The 12166-nt window shown below is 38.7% G+C and overlaps 1 pseudogene; it reads right to left on the bottom strand.

Moving 5' to 3' along the window:
- Positions 1-1999: 1999 nt before the first annotated feature.
- On the bottom strand, positions 2000-3330 carry LOC119524291 (annotated as a pseudogene).
- Positions 3331-12166: the final 8836 nt, after the last annotated feature.

Raw genomic sequence — 12166 nt, 5'->3', positions numbered from 1 at the left:
ATCACTGTGCCTTAAACTCAGCTGGGGTCTCTGCACCATACCAAGGCTGCTACACAAAAGGCAGGACAGTCAGCAGTGCCTGGAGCTAGCCAAGAAGGACCCAGGCCCCACTGTTATTGCTCTGGTATTTTTGGCTTGCAGATCCCTGGCTCTGAATGTCCAGCCATAGATGAGAGACTCCCTCTTCCAGTCCTGGGCTGTCAGGAACCTGTGGTTCAAACTCTCCTCTGCACCCCTGCTGTCACATCTATGGAAGGGGACACTAACACAATTTTGATGTGTTTTCCACCAAATATAGTGCAGCATTCTTCAAAATCTATGAATGCATTGAATTCAGGATAGTTCAGTAGCAGAAAAGGAGTGGTTTCCAGTCACCACCTGCCCAATCCACATGTCCAGTTGGAGTCTGCATTTCCTTGAACAAATTGACAGAGCTTTTGTGTGTCCCCTGTAGCTTTGAGTTCAATGTGTTCAGATATCTAGTCACATCCATAGAAAATACAGTCTTGTGAATCACTGGAGGTCTAAAAAATTAGATTTCAGGATTCTTTTATTCCAAAAAGTCCTTGATTAGAGAAGCTCAGTCAATCACCATACTTGGCATCAATTTCTTCGAAATAGCTCATAAACTGGCCATGGTTAAAGGCATGAGCACAGAGAAAATTCATAATCTTCACTGATTTCTTTATCACATCGTGTGGTGAAACTGACATGCAAATTTCATGGCATAGAGTTTCCTGAGGCATTAGGCAATGACAGCCGGACCCACCAAATTTCCCTTGACTTGAACACATTGTTGAAAATTTGTTTGCCTTTCAATGCAGGTGCCCCATGTACAGCAAGTGAACCTTTCCATGTTTAGAACCTTTCAAAGTCCTTACTTTGAGCTGCTTATAACCCGTAATTCATGTAGGTTGATGTAAAAAATCAGGGACTCTGGAGCCAGACCCCCTGGGTTTAAATCTCAGCTATTCCTCTTGCCATCTACGTGATCCTAGGCAAAATACTTAATTTTTGTATCTTGTTTCTTTCCCTGTAAAATTCAGATAAGGATAATAATAGTACCTATGTTATAGGTTTCTTATTAGGATTAAATATATTGGCATTTGTAAAATACTTAGAATAGTACTGGCACATAAGTTCTGCAAATGTTAGCTATTGAGTAATTGAGGTTAGTTATTTTTCCTAAAAATCTCAGGCAGGCACAAACAACCTCTCTCCCTTTCCCAGGTCAAGCAGGCAGCATTGGGTCTACAAGCTTCATGTTATACACCCTGGAGAAAGGGTATCTGGTCTATCCACTCCTGAGGTACCACTGGGAACCTGTATATCTGGCCACCCTTGCAGAATCACCTTCACTGAGTTTTACTTCTAATCCTATGCCTTCCATTTGTTTTCCAAAAGTCACTACAGTGAAAGGCCAATTGAAATGCATTTCTGCATTGGCTGTTCAAAATTGCTGTTGAGAGCAATATCTAATATATTACATATCTGCATGTCCAGCCCAAATCCCTTCTCTGGGATCCAGCCTCATATATCCAACTGTCTATCTGAGATCTCCATGTGATTATTTCAAAAGAAGCTCAAACTCAACATATCTAAGAATAAACTCATGATCTCCTCCCCACTCCAGACCCCATCCTGATTTTCATCCAGTGTTCCATCTCTTACAGAAAGTGAAAAGACATTCAACAGAATGGGGGAAAAATCATATATATTTGATTTGTTGTACAATCATCATCACTCTCAACTTTAAACAATTATCATAATATAATACATCCCAGAGCTCTTATCAGCTGCTAATTATTCATTCCTAGTATTAGTGTAGAGTTAGTAAGATTTTCCTATTAAATATAATCATTAATAAATAATGGGCAGTTTGTCCATACCACTATGTTGTTAGCCCTCTGCACCAGCGTCATACCTTATAAGTATATCATGCTAACACATATTTAGGTTTGTGGTGCTACTCTGTGGGTTACATGCCTTTTTTTTTTTTAAGATAGAAAGATTTCTTTATTAACGACCCCAACCGTATTTCTCTAGATACAGGAGTTTTGAACTCAAATACTTAGGAGAAAACAAGTTAAGATTGCATTATCCTGCAACTCATTACCAGTAACATATTGCAAAGCAAAACAGCTTGGGAAAGAGGGTGGAAGAGAAGGGGAGAGGGAAGATAAAGAAAAAATTAAGTTGATCAAGTGGAATTATTCTTTGTTTTTTGTTTTTTAATTCTTGGGAACTATGAAGTCCTTGCAAGCACAGCTCGTTTCCGCAGATTATTTTACAAATGTGTACAAAATGGAACCAAAACGGAGAATTCCTTAAGAACCTGAAGAGGTGCAACATTAAAAGCTACGATTATCCAGTAGCAAGTGTTCCAGCCTTCAGTTGCCAGCCACTTCCTCCTTCTGTGCCCAAGAGTTAGCGGGACGAAAATGTCTTCCCCATGATTGTTTTCATTTCCTTTTTCTCAGCATCCGGGCGTGCACGGTTCAGCACCTTAAGGAAGTCAGATGTTTTTGCCCGCATACGTGTGTGAATATAGGCCTTAGAGCACTTGATGAGGTAGTGCAGGTAGTCCCAAAATGTGTGGATCAGATTGATGGTGTTGTCTCGGGCATTGGCATTGGTGTGGCGAGGGAATAGCACAAAGGTAATATAGCCAATGTTGTCGCCCACAGCAGCATCTGTGTCTTTGAGCTCCAGAGGCGGTTCCCTGTGGCTGAAGAGGACCTGTGGGGCTGTGTGGCTGGCTCTGCGTCCTTCTTTGAACTCCTGCATAAACACCTTTCCAGTGACCACATCATCGTCATCTTTGAACACTGTGCTGAATACTACTGTGACTCTGTCCATTTTGGATTCAACATACATGGTCTCATCATCCCTATGATGGATAACTGCCCTGTTCTCTCCTTCCTTGCCCTCTTCTTGGAACTGGAAGTATTTCTCAAAGACAGAGGGAAAACAATTTCGTTTCAACATGCCAGCCTGATGCACAATTGAATCCTTGGATGCAGGGAGATTTTCAAGGTCATACAGCAAAGAGACATTATATCCTGATTCTGGATTTACCAAGAAACTCCCGTACACCCTCTTTAATAACTCGTCAGCACCATGTGCTTGAAGATCCTTATAGAATTTCAAAGAAATACTGACCATCACTTTTGTTTTGTCTCCATTAGGATTTGAAATATGATAGCGGACCCCATCAAAATCTGCAAATGTTACTTCTACTGCTTCTGGTTTGTTTCAGGCGGCTGCGTTCTCGAACTTGAGAGCAAGCGTCTCCTCGATGATGCGGTTGTTCACCTCCAGCAGGATCATGGCGGCGGCTTGCCCCCAAAGCCTGAACCCGCCTGCCGAGCTGCCACCGCCGTCTCACCGACCTGGGTTACATGCCTTTTTCGGACATGTTCACCTTCAATGTATCACTGATACTTATAAACCCATTAATGAATCATAGTCACATCTGACCATTCCTATACCATTAAGATCACCCTCATTATCATATCTCTACATATTATATTACCATTCCCCCTTCACTAGCATCTATCTCTAGGTCCCCTATATTCTACATTATAAGACATTCATTTTACATTTTTCACAGAGTTCACATTAGTGATAGCATACGATATCTCTCCTTTTGTGTCTGGCTTATTTCACTCAGCATTATGTCTTCAAGGTTCATTCACATTGTCACAGGTTTCACAACCTCCTTCCTTCTTACTGCTGTGTAGTATTCCATTGTGTGTGTATACCAAGTTTTTTCTTCCATTCATCTGTTGAAGGACATTCAGATTGTTTCCATCTCTTGGCAATTGTGAACAATGCTGCTGTGAACATCAGTGTGAAAATACCTGTTCGTGTCTTGCTTCCAGATCTTCTGGGTATATACCAAGAAATGAAATTCCTGGATTGTCGGTAACTTGATACCTAGTTTTCTGAGGAACCGCCAAACTGTCTTCCAGAGTGGCTGTACCATTATACTGTTCCACCAGCAATGAATAAGAGTTCCAATTTCTCCACATCCTCTCCAGCATTTGTAGTTTCCTGTTTGTTTAATGGCAGCCATTCTTACTGGTGTGAGATGATATCACATTGTGGTCTTGATTTGCATCTCCCCAATAACTAGTGAAGATGAACATTTTTTCATGGGTGTTTTAGTCATTTTTATTTCCTCTTCAGAGAAATGTCTTTTCATATCTTTTGCCCATTTTATAATTGGGCTGTCTGTACTATTGTCATTGAGTTGTAGGATTTCTTTATATATGCAAGGTATCAGTTTTTTGTCAGATCCATGGTTTCCAAAAATTATTTTCATTGTGTTGGCTGCCTCTTCACCTTTTTGACAAATTCCTTTGAGGTACAGAAACTTCTAAGCTTGAGGAGTTCCCATTTATCTATTTTTTCCTTTGTTGCTTATGCTTTGGGTGTAAAGGTCTTGAAGATATTTCCCTACATTATCTTCTAAGAGTTTTATGGTACTTTTATACTGAGATCTTCGATCCACTTTGAGTTAATTTCTGTGTAGGGTGTGAGATAGGGGTCCTCTTTCATTCTTTTGGATATGGATATCCAACTCTCCCAGCCCCATTTGTTGAAAAGACCATTATGACTCAGTTCAGTGGTTTTGGGGGCCTTATCAAAGGTCAGTCAGCCATAGATCTGGGGGTCAATCTCCGAATTATCAATTCAATTCCATTGATCAATATGTCTATCTTTCTGCCAGTACCATGCTGTTTTGACAATTGTGTCTTTATAATAAGCTTCAAAGTCAGAGTGTGTAAGTCCTCCCAATTTGTTTTTCTTCTTTAGAGTGTTTTTAGCAATTCAAGGCATCTTCCCTTTCCAAATAAAGTTGATTACTAGCTTTTCCAAGTCTGCAAAGTAGGTTGTTGGAATTTCAATTGGGATTGCATCAAATCTGTAGATGAGTTTGGGTAGAATTAACATCTTAATGACTTTTAGCCTTCCTATCCATGAACATGGAATATTTTCCATCTTTTAAGGTCCCTTCTATTTCTTTTAGTAGAGTTATGTAGTGTTTTTTTTTGCATAGGTCTTTTACCTCTTTGGTTAAGCTTATTCCTAGGTATTTGATTTTTTCATTGCTATTGAAAATGGTATCTTTTTCTTGAGTGTCTCTTCAATTTGTTCATTTCTAGCATATAGAAACAATGCTGATAAATGTGCATTAATCTTGTATCCTGCTACTTTGCTAAATTTGTTTATTAGCTCTGGTAGCTGTATCATAGATTTCTCAGAGTTTTCCAGATATAAGATCACATCATCTGCAAACAATGACAGTTTTACTGCTCCCTTTCCAACTTGGATGCCTTTTATTTCTTTGTCTTGCCAGATTGCCTGGCTAGCACTTCCAGCACAATGTTGAATAACAGTGGTGACAGTGGGCATCCTTGTCTTGTTCCTGATCTTAGAGGGAAGGCTTTCAGTCTCTCACCATTGAGTACTATGCTGGCTGTAGGTTTTTCATATATGCTCTTTATCATATTCAGGAAGTCCTTCAATTCCTACATTTTGAAGTGTTTTTATGAAAACAAGGATGTTGGATTTTGTCAAAGGCTTTTTCAGCATCTATTGAGATGATCATTTGATTTTTCCCCTTAGATTTTTTAATGTGTTTTATTACATTGATTTTCTTATGTTGAATCACCCTTGCATGCCTGGAATGAACCCCACTTGTTCATGGTGTATGATGTTCTTATTATGTCTTTGGATTTGATTTGCAAGTATTTTGTTGAGAATTTTGCATCTATATTCATTAGGGAGATTGGCCTGTAGTTTTCCTTTCTTCTAGTGTCTTCTGTTGGCTTCTTCCTAAAATGAGTTATGTAGTGTTCCATTTTCCTCAATTTCTTGAAAGAGTTTAAGTAGGATTGTTGTCAGTTATTTTTGGAAGGTTTGGTAGAATTCCGTTTTGAAGTCATCCATCTCTTGGCTTTTATTTGTAGGAAGCTTTTTGACGATGGATTGGATCTCCTTGCTTGTGATTGGTTGGTTGAGGTCTTCTATTTCTTCTCTGATCAGTCTAGGTTGTTCATGTGTTCCCAGGAAATTATCCATTTCCTCTAAATTATCTAGTTTATTGGTGTACAGTTGTTCATAGTATCCTCTTTCTTTGAATTTTTTAAAATTTTTTATTGTGAACTTTAACATATATACATAACAGTAATAATTTTCAATATATGGTTTGATAAGGAGTTAGAAAGCAAACCTCGAAGTATGTCATGGCTTGCAGTTCCACAACTTCAGCCATTGTGATTATTCTAAAATATAGCATACATACAGAAAGGCGTCATCTCTCAATTTGCAGCTCAACAAGCAGTCATATAGGTAATTTCAAAAAATTGTTATGGGTTACAGTTCCACAATTTGTTATTTCCTTATTATGCAATACAAGGTATATACAGAAAGGTGAAGATCCTCAAGGTAAAATTCAGTGAGCAGCTATAGAGCAAATCCCAAGGGATGCTATAGGCGACAGTTTTGTAGTATCCTCTTACAAGTTTTTAAATTTCTTCATGATCTTCAGTAATGCCCCCCTTTCATTTATTATTTTTTTAGATTTGGGTCTTCTCTCTTTTTGTCAGTCTAGCTAAGAGTTTATCAATCTTGTTGATCTACTCAAGGAACCAACTTATGGTTTTGTTTGTTCTCTCTATTGTTTTTTGGGTCTCTGTATCATTTATTTCTGCATTAATCCTTGTTATTTCTTTACTTTTTGTAATATTCACTTTATTGAGATATATTCACATATCATGCAGTCATACAAAACAAATCATACATTCGATTGTTCACAGTACCATTACATAGTTGTACATTCATCACCAAAATCAATCCCTGACACCTTCATTACCACACACACAAAAATAACAAGAATAATAATTAAAGTGAAAAAGAGCAATTAAAGTAAAAAAGAACACTGGGTGCCTTTGTCTGTTTGTTTGTTTGTTTCCTTCTCCCTTTTTTCTACTCATCCATCCATAAACTAGACAAAGGGGAGTGTGGTCCTTATGGCTTTCCCAATCCCACTGTCACCCCTCATAAGCTACATTTTTTTTTCAAATTATTTATATTAGTACTGCCTTTTTTTAAATTTTTTAAAGTTTATTTATCAAAAAATTAAAACAAGCAACAAAAGACATGCATTTCAAACAAAACAAAGCAAAGGATTAAGAAAAACAGAAAACCTAAAATAACTACTTTGCTTCCAACATGTTCCTACCATAGCACAAGAAAATTAATAAACCCTATCCAAACAAAGGAGTAAGAAAAACAAATAATATACGGAAGGACAATTTGCTTTTTTCCAAGTTTCTGCTGTTACAAATGATGGTACAGTGAACTCCCTGGGTTGAAAGTGGGTACACTGCAAATTTCAGTAAATATTGTATAAATGCCCTCCACTTCCCCAGAGGGTTCATGACCTTTTCCTCCACCTAATAAAAATATAACAATCTTTTACACTTTTACCAAACTGATAGACCAAATGCTATTTTTTTAAATAAATCCAAAGCTGTAGGAAGAGTTGCATAAACAATACTAGCCCCATACACAGAATTCCATCACATCCTGACCCCACTCCCCCAATAGCCCAATCCACCAACTTTAACATGCTGTCACATCGCTATTTCTTTCCCTCCCTCCCTCACTCCCTTCCTATCATCCATCATCTATTGCTCTGTCTTCTGGACATATGAGAGCTAGCTGCTCACACCCTTGAACATACACTATAATTCACGTATACACTTCCCACGAACAAGAACATTCTTTTATGCAATCCCATTAAGCGCAGCTAAGAAGTACAAGAGATTCAACAATGATACAAAGCTTACATTCTATATTTCCTTTACCTTATGTGTCAACTGTGTCCCTTTGAGCCACCTGTCCTCTATCCTCCAATCCCATCCAGGTTCATCCTTGGCATTCAATCATCATCTATTTAGACTTTTTTTTTTCAGTTGTGGAAACATATACACAGCCTAAATCTTCCCATTCCACCCCTCCCTAGCCTTCCATTAGTGGGATTAATCACATTTAGAATGTTGTAATGCTCTTTCCCACCATCCATTACTAGAAATTTCCCTTCACCTCAAACGGCAACCCTACATTCATTTCTTAACTCCCCATTGCCCCTTCCCCCATTTCTCTTAACCCACACTCTACTTTTCATCTCTATGGTTATATTCTCTGATAATTTCTTTGTGTTTACTGTGGGGCTTAAAATTAACCTCTTAAATCCATATCAATCTTGTTTTTCTTTGACACCACCTTCACTTCAATAGGACACATAAACTATGTTCCTATACTCCGCCATTCCCCCACCTTTATATAGTTGTCTAAAATTACATATTTTACATTGAGTTCAAAACCACTGATTTGTCATTAGAGTATGTGTATTTTATATCATGTAGGAAGTAAATAGTGGAGTTACAGTTCAAAAATTATTGACTTCTATTTGTATTCCATTGTGGTTGGAGAATGTGCTTTCAGTATATTCAATTTTTTTTTTAGTTTCTTGAGGCTTGTTTTATGTCCCAGCTTATGGTCCCTTCTGGAGAAAGATCCATGATCACTAGAGAAAAATGGATGTCCTGGTGCTTTGGGGTGTCAGGTACTATATAAGTCTGATAAAATTCTCTATATCTCTTTCTCCTTTCTTTGTTTCTCTGTTGGTAGGGCTCCCTTTAGAATCTGAAGTAGGGCAGGTCTTTTATTGGCAAAGTCTCTCAGCATTTGTTTGTCTGTGAAAAATTTAAGCTCTCCCTCAAATTTGAAGGAGAGTTTTGCTGGATAAAGTATTCTTGGTTGGAAATTTTTCTCTCTCAGAATTTTAAATATGCCATGCCACTTGCCTTCTCACCTCCATGGTGGCCGCTGCATAGTCACTACTTAGTCTTATGTTGTTTCCTTTGTATGTGGTGAATTGTTTTTTTCTTGCTGCTTTCAGAACTTGCTCCTTCTCTTCAGTATTTGACAGTCTGATAAGAATATGTCTTGGAGTGGGTTTATCTGGATTTATTCTATTTGGAGTTTGCTGGGCATTTATGCTTTGTGCATTTATATTGTGTAGAAGGTTGGGGAAGTTTTCCCCAACAATTTCTTTGAATACTCTTTCTAGACCTTTACCCTTCTCTTCCCCTTCTGGGACACCAATGAGTCTTAAGTTTGGACGTTTTATTTTATCTATCGAATCTCTGAGATCCGTTTCGATTTTTTTGATTTTTTTCTCCATTGTTTCTTTCGTTCTTTCATTTTCTGTTCTGTGGACTTCTAGGACACTGAGATGTTGTTCAGCTTCCTCTAGTCTTGTATTGTGAATATCCAGAGTCTTTTTAATTTGGCCAACAGTTTCTTTTATTTCCATAAGATCTTCCATTTTTTTATTTACTCTTGTAATGTCTTCTTTATGCTCTTCTAGGGTCTTCTTTATGTCGCTTATATCCTGGGCCATGGTCTTCTTGATGTCCTTTAAATCCTTTGCCATGTTTTCATTCCTCAATTTTAGGTCTTTGATTAATTGTGTGAGGTACCTTGTCTCTTCTGGTAACTTGATTTGTGTGTTTGGAGTTGGATTCTCCATATCGTATGGTTTTATCATATGCATTGAGATTTTCTGTTGTTTTTGGCCTCTTGGCATTTGCTCTGCTTGACAGGGTTCTTTCAAGTTGTAAAAAAAAATACCTATTTAATTTTTCAGAAACACAGTTTGGTGGCATACACTTTAACTAACCAGAAGATGGCGTCCGCGAGTCACCTATACCCTCAAGTCAGTTCTTCCCAACTCTGTATCTGTGGTGTGTGGGGAAATGATTTTTGTGGGGTTCAGCTGATGAACTCAGTTTGGGTTTGTTGTTGGAGTTGACTGCCCTGAATGTGGGGTGTGTATCCCAGTGGCTAGGGAGGCAGGGCCACTTTAATATCCAAACCTCCCAGGTGTTCCCGGAGATTCAAGGCTGTTGCCAGAGTCTAAGCCTTCATTTCAGTTTTGCCCCGGCTTTTCTCTGTCACTGACCCACAAACCACCGGCATTGACATAGTGTCCCTGGATTTTCTGAGTGGGCCCCCCTTCTCAACTGTGATCTTCCAGGACCTCTGCTGAGAGAAGGCTGTGCTACATCACTAGTGCATGTCATCCCTCAAGGGAAGCCCCAGGCTGCCAGCTGTGCAGGGGCACTCCCAGCCTGATGCAAAGATTAGCCTATAATTCTTGCCTGGTGGAAGTTCTGTATGGAAGGCAGGTAGCAGAGCTGGGCCCCACCCCTTTCCTCTTAGAGTAGATAGATGCCCTAGGGTGAGGTCATTAGCATTTCAATGGTCTCTCTCTGCCTGTGCCACACCCTTGTCTGGGTCACACAGCTGGTAACTAAAAATGGCCAAGGCTTTCTCCACTGAGTCAAAAAGGGAACAGAGCTAGTCCCAGGGGAACCTCCCGCTCTCCAAGGTCAGTTATCACCCAAAGCCTCTGTCTACTTCTTAGGGCTTCCTACCTCTTAGTGAGCAGTTCACACTTTCTAATTAAAACCCCAGCTGGAGCTCAGCTGAGCTGTATTTGCTTGCTGGGAAAAAGCTTCTCTCTGGCACCACGAGGCTATGTCGCTCGGGCTGTGGGGGGAGGGGTCTCCCGATTTGGATCCGCAGTTCTTACTTACAGATTTTATGCTGTGATCTCGGGCATTCTTCCAAATTCAGGCTGGTGTATGATGAATGGATGGTCATGTCTGTCCTCCTGCAGTTATTCCAGATTATTTGCTAGTTGTTTCTGTTTTTTTTTTAGTTGTTCCAGGCAGACTACTTAGCTTCCACTCCTCTCCATGCCACCATCTTAGATCCTATTTCTTTTCTTCTACTTGGTTTAGGATTAGTTTGCTGATCACTTTCTAGCTTCTTCAGTTGGTCCATTAGTTCTTTGATTTTATCTCTTTCTTCTTTTAAATGTATGCATTTAGAGCTGTAAACTTTCCCCTCAATACTGCCTTCACTGCATTCCATAAATTTTTATATGTTGTGTTCTCATTTTCATTTGCCTCTAAATATTTAGCAATTTCTCTTCAGTTTTGTCTTTGACCCACTGATTGCTTAGGAGTGTTTTGTTTAACCTCCAGATATTTTTGAATGTTCTACATTTTGATGGCTACTGACTTTTAGTTGCATTTGATTGTGGTCAGAGAATATGCTTTGAATAACTTCAATCTTTTAAAATTTATTGAGGCTTGCTTTATGGCCCAGCATAACATCTATTCTGGAGAAAGTTCCATGAGCACTAAAGAAGAATGCATATCCTGGTGATTTTGGATGTAACGCTCTATATATGTCTGTTAAGTCTAATTCATTTATCACATTGTTTAGGTTCTCAATTCCCTTATTGGTCCTCTGTCTGGTTGACCTACATACAGGAGAGAGTGATGTGTTGAAGTCTCCTACAATTATTGTGGAAACATCTATTGCTTCCTTCAGTTTTGCCAATGTTTGTCTCATGTACTTGGAGCATCTTGTTTAGGTGCATAAACATTTAGGATTGTTATTTCTTCTTGGTGAATTGTCCCTTTTATTAGTACATGGTATCCTTATTTGTCTCTTACGGCATCCCTGCATTTAAAGTCTATTTTATCTGAAATTGGTATTGCTACCCCTGCTTTCTTTTGGCTGTAGCTTGCATGGAATATTTTTTCCATCCTTTCACTTTCAATTTCTTTGTGTCCCTAGGTCTAAGATGAGTCTCTCATAAACAACATATTGATGGTTCATATTTTTTATCCATTCTGCCCATCTATTTCTTTTAATTGAGGAGATCAGCCCATTCACATTCAATGTTATTACTGTGAAGGCATTTCTTGAATCAGCCATCTTGTCTGTTGGTTTTTATTTGTCAGATGTATTTTTTCCCCTCTCTCTCCTTATTTCCTTTAAGGTACCCTTACTAAAAGTCCCCAGTTCTGTGTCTCTCTTCAGACCTCTCTCTTCTTTGTTTTTTTCTCAGTCAGTAGAGTTCCCTTTAGTATTTCTTGTAGGGCAACTCTTGTTAGTAACTTCTCTCAGCATTTGTTTGTCTGTGAAAATTTTAAGCTCTCTCTCAATTTTGAAGGAGAACTTTACTGGATAAAGAATTCTTGCCTGGCAATTTTTCTTTTTCAAAATT

This window comes from Choloepus didactylus, chromosome Y (assembly GCF_015220235.1).
Source record: "Choloepus didactylus isolate mChoDid1 chromosome Y, mChoDid1.pri, whole genome shotgun sequence".
In the NCBI taxonomy this organism is placed as follows: Eukaryota; Metazoa; Chordata; class Mammalia; order Pilosa; family Megalonychidae; genus Choloepus; species Choloepus didactylus.
The sequence above is the reverse complement of the archived record's forward strand: the minus strand, read 5'-3'. Positions and strand labels throughout refer to the sequence as shown.